At 39.5% G+C, this 11,017-nt stretch overlaps 1 long non-coding RNA gene across 1 annotated transcript; it reads left to right on the top strand.

Annotated features, from left to right (window-relative positions):
• The first annotated feature begins 8,551 nt into the window (after positions 1–8,551).
• LOC118407740 lies at positions 8,552–10,048 on the top strand. Its single transcript, XR_004830177.1, has 3 exons — positions 8,552–8,601; positions 9,225–9,379; positions 9,606–10,048. It is a non-coding gene; the product is annotated as an uncharacterized LOC118407740 (long non-coding RNA).
• Positions 10,049–11,017: the final 969 nt, after the last annotated feature.

Here is an 11,017-nt window from a genome sequence, read left to right on the forward strand (position 1 = left end):
CTTGCGATTCAGTTTTCTATTTCTATTTTTTTTATTCATGATTATTCTCTATCATCGTTCTATATAAAAGGTTAAAAGTAGAAGGTTGTAAGTCATCTAATGAGTAAACCAAGTGGTTATAAAGTTATTTAGTTTAACTTCAAGGTCGGGACACATTATGGGTTCTTTGCACAATATATTTATCAGTGAAAGCTCTCTAGATAGTTTACATACACTGGAATAGGTGTTAAACACTGGAATAGGTGGAATTTGGAATAGGTGGCTAATAGTTATAATGGTAATGATAATGACCCGGGTTTCAAACGCCACCAAATACATCCATACGACTATCTATTTCTTTCCCCTCATCGGAAAGTCGGCGAGTCTTCCAATGGTCCAGTTTAAAACGTGAAAATATTTACAGATATGAATCATTTGACTACTTAATTTGACTAAATAAATAGTTAAACAAATATGAATGTTTCAAAAATAAAAAAAAGTGTCCCCTTTTGGCTATTGGATATATTATTATTATAGGGACACATATTTTAGGAGTTGTGAGTATTTTCTGTCCCCTTGGAAACTTTTCGAATGGTAAAAATCTCTTAACAGAAATTTAATCGTTTCAAAAGAAAAAGAAAAAAACACCCTTTTTTGCCATTAAATGTATTGCATGTGAATGGGAAAACATTTCCCGGGGTAGCCTGGATTTTTGGGATGCACGGAAGTAAAACATATACATGTCGGTGTGAAAATAGTAACCCCTCAAATAATTTCTAAGTTGTGAACAATGAATGCCGATGAAATGCTGTCAACAATGGTCTAATTTTAAAGCTAGTTTACAAAGCCCGGCCTCTAGAGAGTAGCCCGGCCTCTAAAATGTCCCTTTTCAACTTTTGGAAACATTCTGACCGACGGAACACACGTGATCTGCAGCCGAACACAACTGAAATTGTTATGTTACCTTCACAGAAGGTACATACTGTTTTTGCATCGTTTCTTCTTCTTCTTTTCCGCACAAATAAAAAACATGAATATCTCCAAAACTAGACCTTGGAATATCTCGTAATTCAGCAAGCTGGTAGGTCTGCACATAAGACACTGCACCTTGGTCATTTGGTCCCCCAAAGACACCAAAAAAATGATTTTATGGGGCAAAAAAGGGTGAAAAAACTAGCAATTTTAACACAAAATCGAACTTTCGAGCCCCCATAGGACATTAGAACCACGTTCCAAGGACCCGAGGTCAACGACCGGTAGCTATGGAACCCGCCCGGGAGTTATGGAACATGGTGTTCGAACGAGGTCAACGACCGCCACTACGCAACACGGAAGTGTCCGCCCGTCAAATGATGACTTCATCTTGCTTTGGACGGCCTGAATTGAGGCAGAAGCCGTCCTCTGAATGATTTGTGGAATTCATTTTACCAAGAAGTAATAAATCGGATCAAGAAATTCACAGAGCTTTGACTTTATTTTGCCGAATATCGGCACCTTTTGCATACTAGTATATCAACTTCAAGGAAGGTAGAATGAAATTGAGGGCAGGCAGAATGAAATTTAATGCCCCCAAAGTATAATGTGTCTCGGTTAAGGTCTATATCGAGTCAAATATAAGCATTTGTTTCGATACTTTTCTTGATTTTGTTTAAGCTAAAGGTTTTGCTACCTGCACAAGTCAGTTTAACTCTGAGCCATCCAAACATTGTTCGGATTCTATGTTGTGTTTGAGTTACGTAGAATCGAGAACACACACGATGTGTAGTACGCCAGCACTCGTGCGTACACACGCGATAATTTGGTGAACAAACGCATTCAGAGCACTACTGCAATTTTCTCAGACAGGCCGACAACTGTGGTAACGTTACGTGTACGTGGTGATTTCTTTGGATGTCTCCTGACATGATAAGTAACTGGCATATAACGTTAATCATAAAAATGTAGCGAGACCTGTTCGTTTTTCAAGTTCATACATAGAGCTGTCGTCTAAATGAAACACGGATTGGTGTCACGGTTGTAGTTAACCGATTTTTGAGTCAACAAGAACATTTGAGCAAAAAAACAACAACACATGACTACGTTAGACGCAAGGTCACTGCCTGTTGCCGGCTGTTACATAAAAAAAAAAACATGCATAACGATCGTCATGCAAACTCAAAGTTTTACGCCTGAGACATAAAGGTATGTGAAACACAAACGATGGACTTGATGAGTTTATTTCGCTATTAAACTGACCTGAACAAACACGATTAACTGCAGCGTGGAACGCCTTCGCTATTAAACTGACCTGAACAAACACGATTAACTGCAGCGTGGAACGCCCTCCCGGCCCATGTTAGGTCACGGTCATTCCGTTCACCTTGTTGTTCATCATGTAAGTTACCACAGCGCTGCGTTGGTCCCCAGCAAGCAAGTGGAGCACGGAACCGAAGTCTGGGTGAATTACAATAAAATCTACTTACAGCTTTATACACGGTGGGAGTGGCCGGCACAGCACAAATCCCCAGGCACAAATCAGCATAAGCCAACGCGAAAGTTAAGTGTAGCAGAAACCTAACCCCTTGAAGTTTGCATGATTGACAGGCGGACGGGTTTGAAGTGTACCGACTGCGGCACGTATTGATAATGAGGGCATAAACAAACTACGTAAATCAAAATTGTTTGCTAAAAATAAAAGAAATTTATGAAATATGAATTGCGGGCTCTGAAAAAATGATTGGGCCGTTCAAAATATGAATGAATTTACACAGATTGACTGTGACAGGAAGCATAGCGGAGATGTGTTGCGTACTGTGAAGATCACTTGCAGTGTGCAGGGGTAGCCATATCAATTTCTGCTCTGAGAGTGTCCGGCAACTGCGGGACGTGAACGAATATAATAGATTTGTGGCAATTTTAGCGATTACGCTAATCAGCTGTTTCTGTGAATTTGTGCGATTTACAGTAGTTGGTAAGGCCCCCTTTCGAAATTTCCACTAGACGGCGATCGCGCTGCGCTCTTACTGCGACATAAACAGGATATGTGTAACATTCGATTTCACACTGGGTATATGGTTCATAGAAAACGTAAAAGTGTGACTGAGCATAATTCAAGTAGATAGAAACGAGAATTCAATTCTATAATATTTGACAATAAAATTGTGACTGTATGTACTTCTTGTCTCATGTGAGGCTGTATCTAGCACAATCTAGCTGATGTTTTCACGGGGAAAGGGACTGAATGCACTGTTTGCGATGGTCCGACTAAGAAAATCATTACGAAAAAAACAACACCGCTAACATCAACAAAGCTCTGCCTACCTTTTGGGAAATAACTTCGACATCTTAATTTTCATAGACGGTCAGCCCAAATTAGGTGCAACATGATGACACCGGTAGATTCGTTCCATATTTTATAAGCAGTCAATTAAAGAATCAAAAGCACACCTATTTGTCACGTTTCATGTAGGGCCCCGCCCCCGTATAGAGCGCAAGCATATGAGGTCCGATCGGCTTACCGGAGACTATTTTGAAAGTACCTTATTTAATTTCACATATTGTTCGATTTTTTTTTACTTCTATGGTAGCAACAACTGACAGTTAATCGGGGCCGGGAAAATGACAACAAAAACATCGGCGCTAGCACGATGCGACTGACCAGAACATTAGGGGGAGGGGCGCGTCACCGACTGGGTTCGACCAGTCGCTTCTCGCTTCTCTCTCGCCGCCGGCGCGCGTTAGGAATTATCATCAAAGTCAGCACCGTCCACAAACATCCGCTGATTTTTTAGAGATTTTTGCAAAATTTGTCTATACTTACGCGCCGAGTTTGTTCGTCAACAATGACGGAAAGCGCAAAATTAAACTTATTCTTATGTTATCAACTGAACTTCGCGGCTCGCGTTCTGCACCAAGTCAGAGACAGAGAATATGAATTTCCCAAGTGATTCAAAGCTTTATTTTTTTTAACATTTGAATACATATTGTTGAAGGAAGCCAGTTTTTTTTTTCCATGGCTCTCTCTCCGCAAGCCAAGAAATTTCTCCCTGGACCTCCCCAAGCCGAAAAAATTCATAGGCCTTGACGCTCCCGCAGACGACACGCTAGATGTCGTCGAGTAAACCCTGTTGACGACCGTCAGAAATGGATAACCTTTTTGGACAGACAGACTGCCCCTGTGGCTTGTAGCTATGGGGCTGTGATGAGATGATGATGAGAAACCCTGTTTGGAACAATATTGGACGTTGTGTTCATTATTCAAGATGTATAACGTTACAGATAAAAAATCATCAAAATTTATTTGTACCTTCTTGCATGTCTTAACTTATCCTGTGTCAACATCTGCAACTTAATCAGTTGACCCTTCCAGGTAGAAATGCTAGACTAAACCATGTGAAGGTAACATTCTGTATTTGCTTGCAAATATTACCTTTCTAGTTGAAGTTTAATTTCTTTGTGTATGATTAGACTGTACCTTTTGCTGTATATACATTGCCATACATTGTCACTGATGCAATTGTTGCGCAATAAACCATCTATCTATCTTTCACAACCTGGTGACCTTTGACCTCATCTGGCATTAGAATGACAGTTCCAAAACAAACTTCTTTCTATTGTTCCAGGCACCCCAAACAGGCTTGAAAGTATGGTTTTTCAATATAATAAAAACCTACAACCCTTACCTGTAGAATACAGCTCAAAAATGCCAACATTTCCAAAGAAAAACACATCTTCTGTTACCTTTAAAAATCAATACTGTATGGACTCACCGGGGACCTTCTGCGCAATCGTCAATTAGGGTCATCGCCCTGTAGTTGGAACGGAAATGGTATTCTTCACTGACTACTGTACAGTGTGCTCATAATAATTATAACACACACGTGTAAGTTCCAACAAGTTATGTTGTCCATGTAAAAGAAATGCTATGTAGACATGGCTTCCAAACTGTTTGGCTCAACCCTGCCCTGAATGCCAATCAGTTTGGGAATTTATTCAAAAATCGCCTAATTAACATATTTCTCTCTGGCTGGAGACAAGAAATCAGAAATCTAAGCAAACTAAGTACTTACTGCAGAATCAAATAAGATTTGTATTGAAGATTACATTGTAACCGTTCAAATAACAAATCTTATAGCAATATCGTCGCGAAAATAAGAATAAGTGCCCACTCCTTACAAATCCAAATGGTAGACACTATAACACACCAGCCAATGAGAGACTGTCCAACATGCTATGATGATATTTAAAATGAATATCCCACTTTATAATGGATTGTCCAACTTAAGATAGAGAGAGACAAAAATGGTTACAATCTAAAAAGTCTGATGCAATGTTAACACATTAGACAGAATTGTTACCTCCATGAAATGTCATGGAGGCCATATTTTCTGTTATGTGTCTCTGTCTGTGAACAAGATTACTCAAGAACGGCTGGATGGATTGGTTTCATACTTGTTGTGTTGGTGGGGTGTGATAAAAGCTCGAATCGATAAGATTTTGGGCGTCGTATCCGTCGTTATAATTGATGTAATAATATCAGAAATCACCCCTATATCTGCGATATATTGGAACAGGCATCGTGCTTTAAGTGTTTGTTAATGGGCTTAGCTTAAAGCAGATGGTGAGGTGATTTGTATGACAGCTGTTTCGGGAACCCCGAGTTTTTTGAATATGATAATTAGTTTTAGTTATGTCTGCTTAGGATATCCGTAACAGTTGGCTCCTTAGAGCAGCCTTGCCCATTCCGGTCAATTTGAATATTTACCTCCATATTACCTCCATGAAATGTCATGGAGGTTGTATTTTCTGTTATGTTTGTCTGTCTGTGTACAAGATTGCTCAAGAACGGCTGGGTGGATTGGTTTCATACTTAACTTGTTGTGTTGGTGGGGTGTCATGAAAGCTCGAATCGATGAGATTTTGGGTGCCGTATCTGTCGTTATTATCGATGTAATAATATCAGAAATCATCCCTATATCTGCGATATATTGGAACAGGCATCGTGCTTTAAGCGTTTGTTAATGAGCTTATCTCCAAGCAAATAGTGAGGTGATTTGTATTACAGCTGTTCCGGGAACCTGAAGTACCACGATCTTGTGCAGAAAAGAAACACAGCAAAATATAATTCATTTCTTGCTTGTTGGTCCATAACAATATCCAAATACACAGCAGTGCCATAAAGTGCGCAATTGCGTATTTAAAAGGCATTATCATATAACCAGGCGCCACGGACCAATCAGAAGGCTCCATTCCACATTGGTTATGACGCAGTAACACATATATTCTGGCCAGGCCGGTGTGTATCGCCCTTCTAAATTGGTCAGAATGAATCGACACCAGTACCGGTGTCGATTTGTATCGACACCTAATCGCGTGGCCAATTCTACTCCTCTGCCGGCTAAAGTCCTTCCCCAGCTTATGTTACTGTCTTGCCACGGAGGAATCTGCTTGGAGATTATCGACACCGGCACCAGTGCCGATGCAAATACGGTGCCGGTGTCGATTCATTCTGATCTATCAGAAGGAGCAATACACGCAAGAAGGTAAGGGATATGCAGGCATCGGCCAATCAAAAGGAGCGAAACATATGCCAGAGCAGAGGAATGACAGACTGCAAGGGGGGAATGACTCCTTCTGTTAACATTGATAATGAATTTTGTTGTTCTAAAAAGCCAAAGACTGCAATATTTCTAATATTTTCTGTGCATTTTTTTTTTGTTTCAAAATGCAATCTGTAATCTCCTTACAAATGTATGTACCAAAGAACAAATGTGAACTTTCAGAAATTCGACAAAGGAATTCACACGTATATAGTACCAAGGGATCTTTGCATCATACAGGAGTTTGCAATTTTGGGTACTAGGCTATATGATAATAACGTTAATGACCCACCTGTTCCTCGGTGTACATGGTGTCACAACGTCTGGTCCTTTGCTATAACCACCTCATAAAACCACCTCGTTCAGTTGAACTTTTACACAAAGATAAAGCAATCCTCTTGAGATTGAAATATCTCAACTTGTCGATCAGGTTTTTATGAGCGACTGAGTTGATTTCAGAAGGGCCACACGCTTTGAAGTCGGCGGTTTAAGTTTGAGTTAGATCAATATTCAGGGTACAGGATATGCGACGTGTCGATTAAAAGATTCTGTTGTATACTTTCCAATAAACTAAGACGAATCCCATTTTGTACTCCTCTTGGCTTTAACACACCTAATTACTATGCCAAGGTTTGTTTCTTTCGGCTAACGGAAATTTAGCCTAAAATTAAAATATTCAATTAACGAATCACGTGTCCGGCTCTAAATTCAACGGGATCCGCTGTCATATTCTATGCAATCCACCTAGCAGCTGTAAAAGATGAACTATCGGAAGTTCGAAAATGAGAACAGGCACGTAACCTATGTAAGCATTCTGCAGACGTACATGTAATTTTAGTTTCCTGCAGTAATTGTAGTGGGTCAGATATGTAGAGAAAGTAAACATCTGACAAGGGTGTGGCTATCTTGAACTTATCTCGGTCAGTCATAGAAATCTAAGTAACAAATTAAGACATTTGGATTTTTTTCTTTTATGAATCTGCACAAGATGATATATTTTACCTTTGTGCCAAATTTCAACTCAATCGATTAAAAAAATTAACCTGTTATTAAACCAATGTCGTTCACAATTTTGTCACTGTATTGTTGTCATTTAGAGCAGAAATGCTGTTATTCTGTACGTTGTTTGCTTAACATTTCTTTGACAAATAAAGTTTCGCGCACTTGTATGTTATTGTGCGTACTGAAAAAAAAGTCACCTTTTCTTTCCAGCTATCTTCTATACATACCACAATATAATTAGCATCTTCCCCTTGTTAGACTTATCACCAAGCAAAAACCGTAGGAGCACATTTCTGTCCTATCTCTATACTGTATTAGCAGGTCAAGAAGCAGCTAATTAAGAACAGATCGATATTTTGTGTGCATTGTTTCCTTGTCTATCGTATACATTTCTCTGAGCATCATCAGATAAAACTTGTTGGAACTTAAAGCTTTCGCAGACTTTTGCGTTATTGTGTGGATTTGTTGTTTGTTATAGACTTAGCCCGATATGGCAAAAATGTGCAATAAAGGTCTTCATTCATTGTCTGTATCTGTGCGGTAAAGAATCCACTCTCCGTTTCCACACATTTTCCCACAACATGGTGAATCGTAACAGATTTCGCACATATACATTCGATCGCACACGCGCCATCCAATTCTATCATAGGTACCTAGTAGCTGTTGTCTGTTACTTTCCTGCAATAGTTGCTGGTCAAGCACATATCTAGTGTTAACATACAATTTCCTTTCATAAACATGTCACTGCATTCTTTTTAAAGTTGTCTACTCTTTTGGTGGTGAGTAAGACACCAATAACCATTGACAGACAAGTTTCGTTCACAAACGTGCGATTTTCGCACTTGTCTTCAAGCGGGTGTGACAAGCCCGGTATTTAATAGACAAGTCTCTAAGTCAGTACCAACATCTACAATGACTCATTTGCATAATTGTCTTACACCTTGGAGTATATGTTTCCGTCCCCGCAAGCCCTCCTCATTCATTCCCGCCAGCCGTGACCTCAGAGTGACATCGTGACGTGATCTACATATCTAGAAATTCTGTAAGTATCAAACTCTCTCACCAACATGTTTTGTGGATTTTGATTTAGTATTCTCAATCGCTTTTACTTTGTACGTACCCTTAAAGGCGGGTCTGGAATAGAGATGGACTTGTTTTGTGAGGAATTGTTTAAAACGTGCACATTAAATCACTGATCCAAATCGGTTCCAAAAGTAAGGCTTAGGTCACATTTCCAAACCGGGGCCCGGCCGGGCAGCTTTCGGGAGGAAAAAGATGACATAAAAGACATCACAGCCCACAAAATTTCAACATAAGATTAATTGACATATTTTGTGTATATTTCTAGGTATACATTTTGATTTTTTGTTCTTTAAACATCCCGGGCCGGGCACCGGTTTGGAAATGTGACCTAAGCCTGAAATGTTGTCTAAATCTAAGAAAATCTTATAGTTCTTCGTCGACTGGTTGATATGTTGTTGACTTCCGAACAGAACAGGGCTAGTTTCTTGTGTTAGCTAGAGCCATATGAAAGGTTTTTTTTTTTTTGGCCGATTGATCCCTGCAGTTTGTTTGGCAGATGGTAGTCTTAAAGCTTACCACAACGATAAATACATTTCCGCCGAATAATCCTGATCATCATTTTGTTTCCCCTCCCCACATCAGCTGAAGCTACACCATGAAGCTGTTTGTCTGCATGATGCTGGCGACGATGATTGTCATGGCAACGCTGATCGACGACTCCGAGGGATGGAGACGTCGGCGCAGGCGCAGGGGGTCGAGCGGGTCGAGCGGTGGATGTCTGACCTTGGATGCAGATGGTACGTTTGGTCATCACAAATATTTAGACAGGCATGTTGATTTAATATAGACGTTGCATGTTAGCCACAACGCAGACATTGCTGTTTTAGTGTTTACAATAATCTTGGTCAATGATTTTCTGCACTACACATTGAATCAGTGCCATCCTGGGTCGATGTACTTATATCATCATTCGTCACAGTACAGCTGTCTCATGATAATTCTGTCTTTCCTTTACCCGTCCAGCTGACTCAGAGTTGAGGGAGGTTGTGGAAGAGGCGAGGTCGCTCCTGGAGGAACTTGATGAGGCCAGTGAACACTTGGATACTAAACAAGTGGAGAACACACTCGCGGATCAGGAAGAAGGTCGAACGAGAAGGAGTCTCCAGTAAGAAATTGTGTAAAGTTGAAACTGATTTAGAACCACAGGACGATTGGTCGGCAATTTATTTTCTCGGATGGAATATCTTTTGTCTCGTATTACTCATGTAACATGAAATGTTATTTAAATCAAAGAGAACGCCACTTGAATGGTAAAGCAGCTTTGTGTCTAATACTGGATATGATCTGTTGACTTACAACTCACTCGGAACATGCGAAGTTAAGAGAGAGACTCTCGATCGAGGAATTTAGTCAAGTTGAAACTGGTTTAGAAGTTCATTAGACGATTGAATTTTTTCTGGATTGAACTAGTTTTGTCTCTTGTTTTCTCTCGCCTTTTACACAACATGCAATATTCGTCATCTCAACTCAAAGGCAACGTCACTTGGGATGGAAATAGAACTAGTATCGTGTCTAATAATGAATCTAATATTTTCGAACAGTAATTTATTGTGAAAACCTGCATTATTCATGTTAAGAAGACGTACAAATACATTTTGTGACATTGCTGTTTCAATAAAACGTATTGAAAAAAAAAGCTTGCGATTCAGTTTTCTATTTCTATTTTTTTATTCATGATTATTCTCTATCATCGTTCTATATAAAAGGTTAAAAGTAGAAGGTTGTAAGTCATCTTAAAACCCTCAAACACCCCAGTGGGGTCGATTTGGACCCTAGGCGTACATCTTGAAGTGCCATTTGAACATTTTTGATCTGAAGAAAAAATCCTTCCGTGACTTTGTCAGTCAATATGTCTTCTCCTAAGTTTTCGCAAGATTGGTACAATAGTGTGGAAATTATGAAGAAAGTTTGTGTTCAGTCCCTCTGAGGCCAAACGGACACCAGCAAAGATGTGCAATTTTTAAAACAAACTTTGGAGGCTAACTCCTTAACCACTTACAGTATGACTACCAGACGATGATAAGAATGTAAACATAAATCCTCACAAAAATTTCTGTGTCATCAACATGTAATGTGACGACCTTATGACGGCATTTACCTAATCAGGGCGGCCATCTTGGGTTTTGACCAATGACGTCATGAAATTAGCATAAATTATAAATTTTAAGTTATGAAAATTACATTGAATTTCATAGAATTTAATTGTTGTCAGAAAACAGGTGTAGTTCACCAAGAAAACCATTGAAATTGTGAAATTTTGGCAAAAATATGCCTGATAGAATATGGTTGCCATGGCAACCCCCAAAAATGATAAACTTACTTTATTGACTAAAAACTTTTGCGAACAATATTTTGTAATAAATTACAAAGTTTCG

This window comes from Branchiostoma floridae, unplaced genomic scaffold (genome assembly GCF_000003815.2).
Source record: "Branchiostoma floridae strain S238N-H82 unplaced genomic scaffold, Bfl_VNyyK Sc7u5tJ_1453, whole genome shotgun sequence".
Taxonomy (NCBI): Eukaryota; Metazoa; Chordata; class Leptocardii; order Amphioxiformes; family Branchiostomatidae; genus Branchiostoma; species Branchiostoma floridae.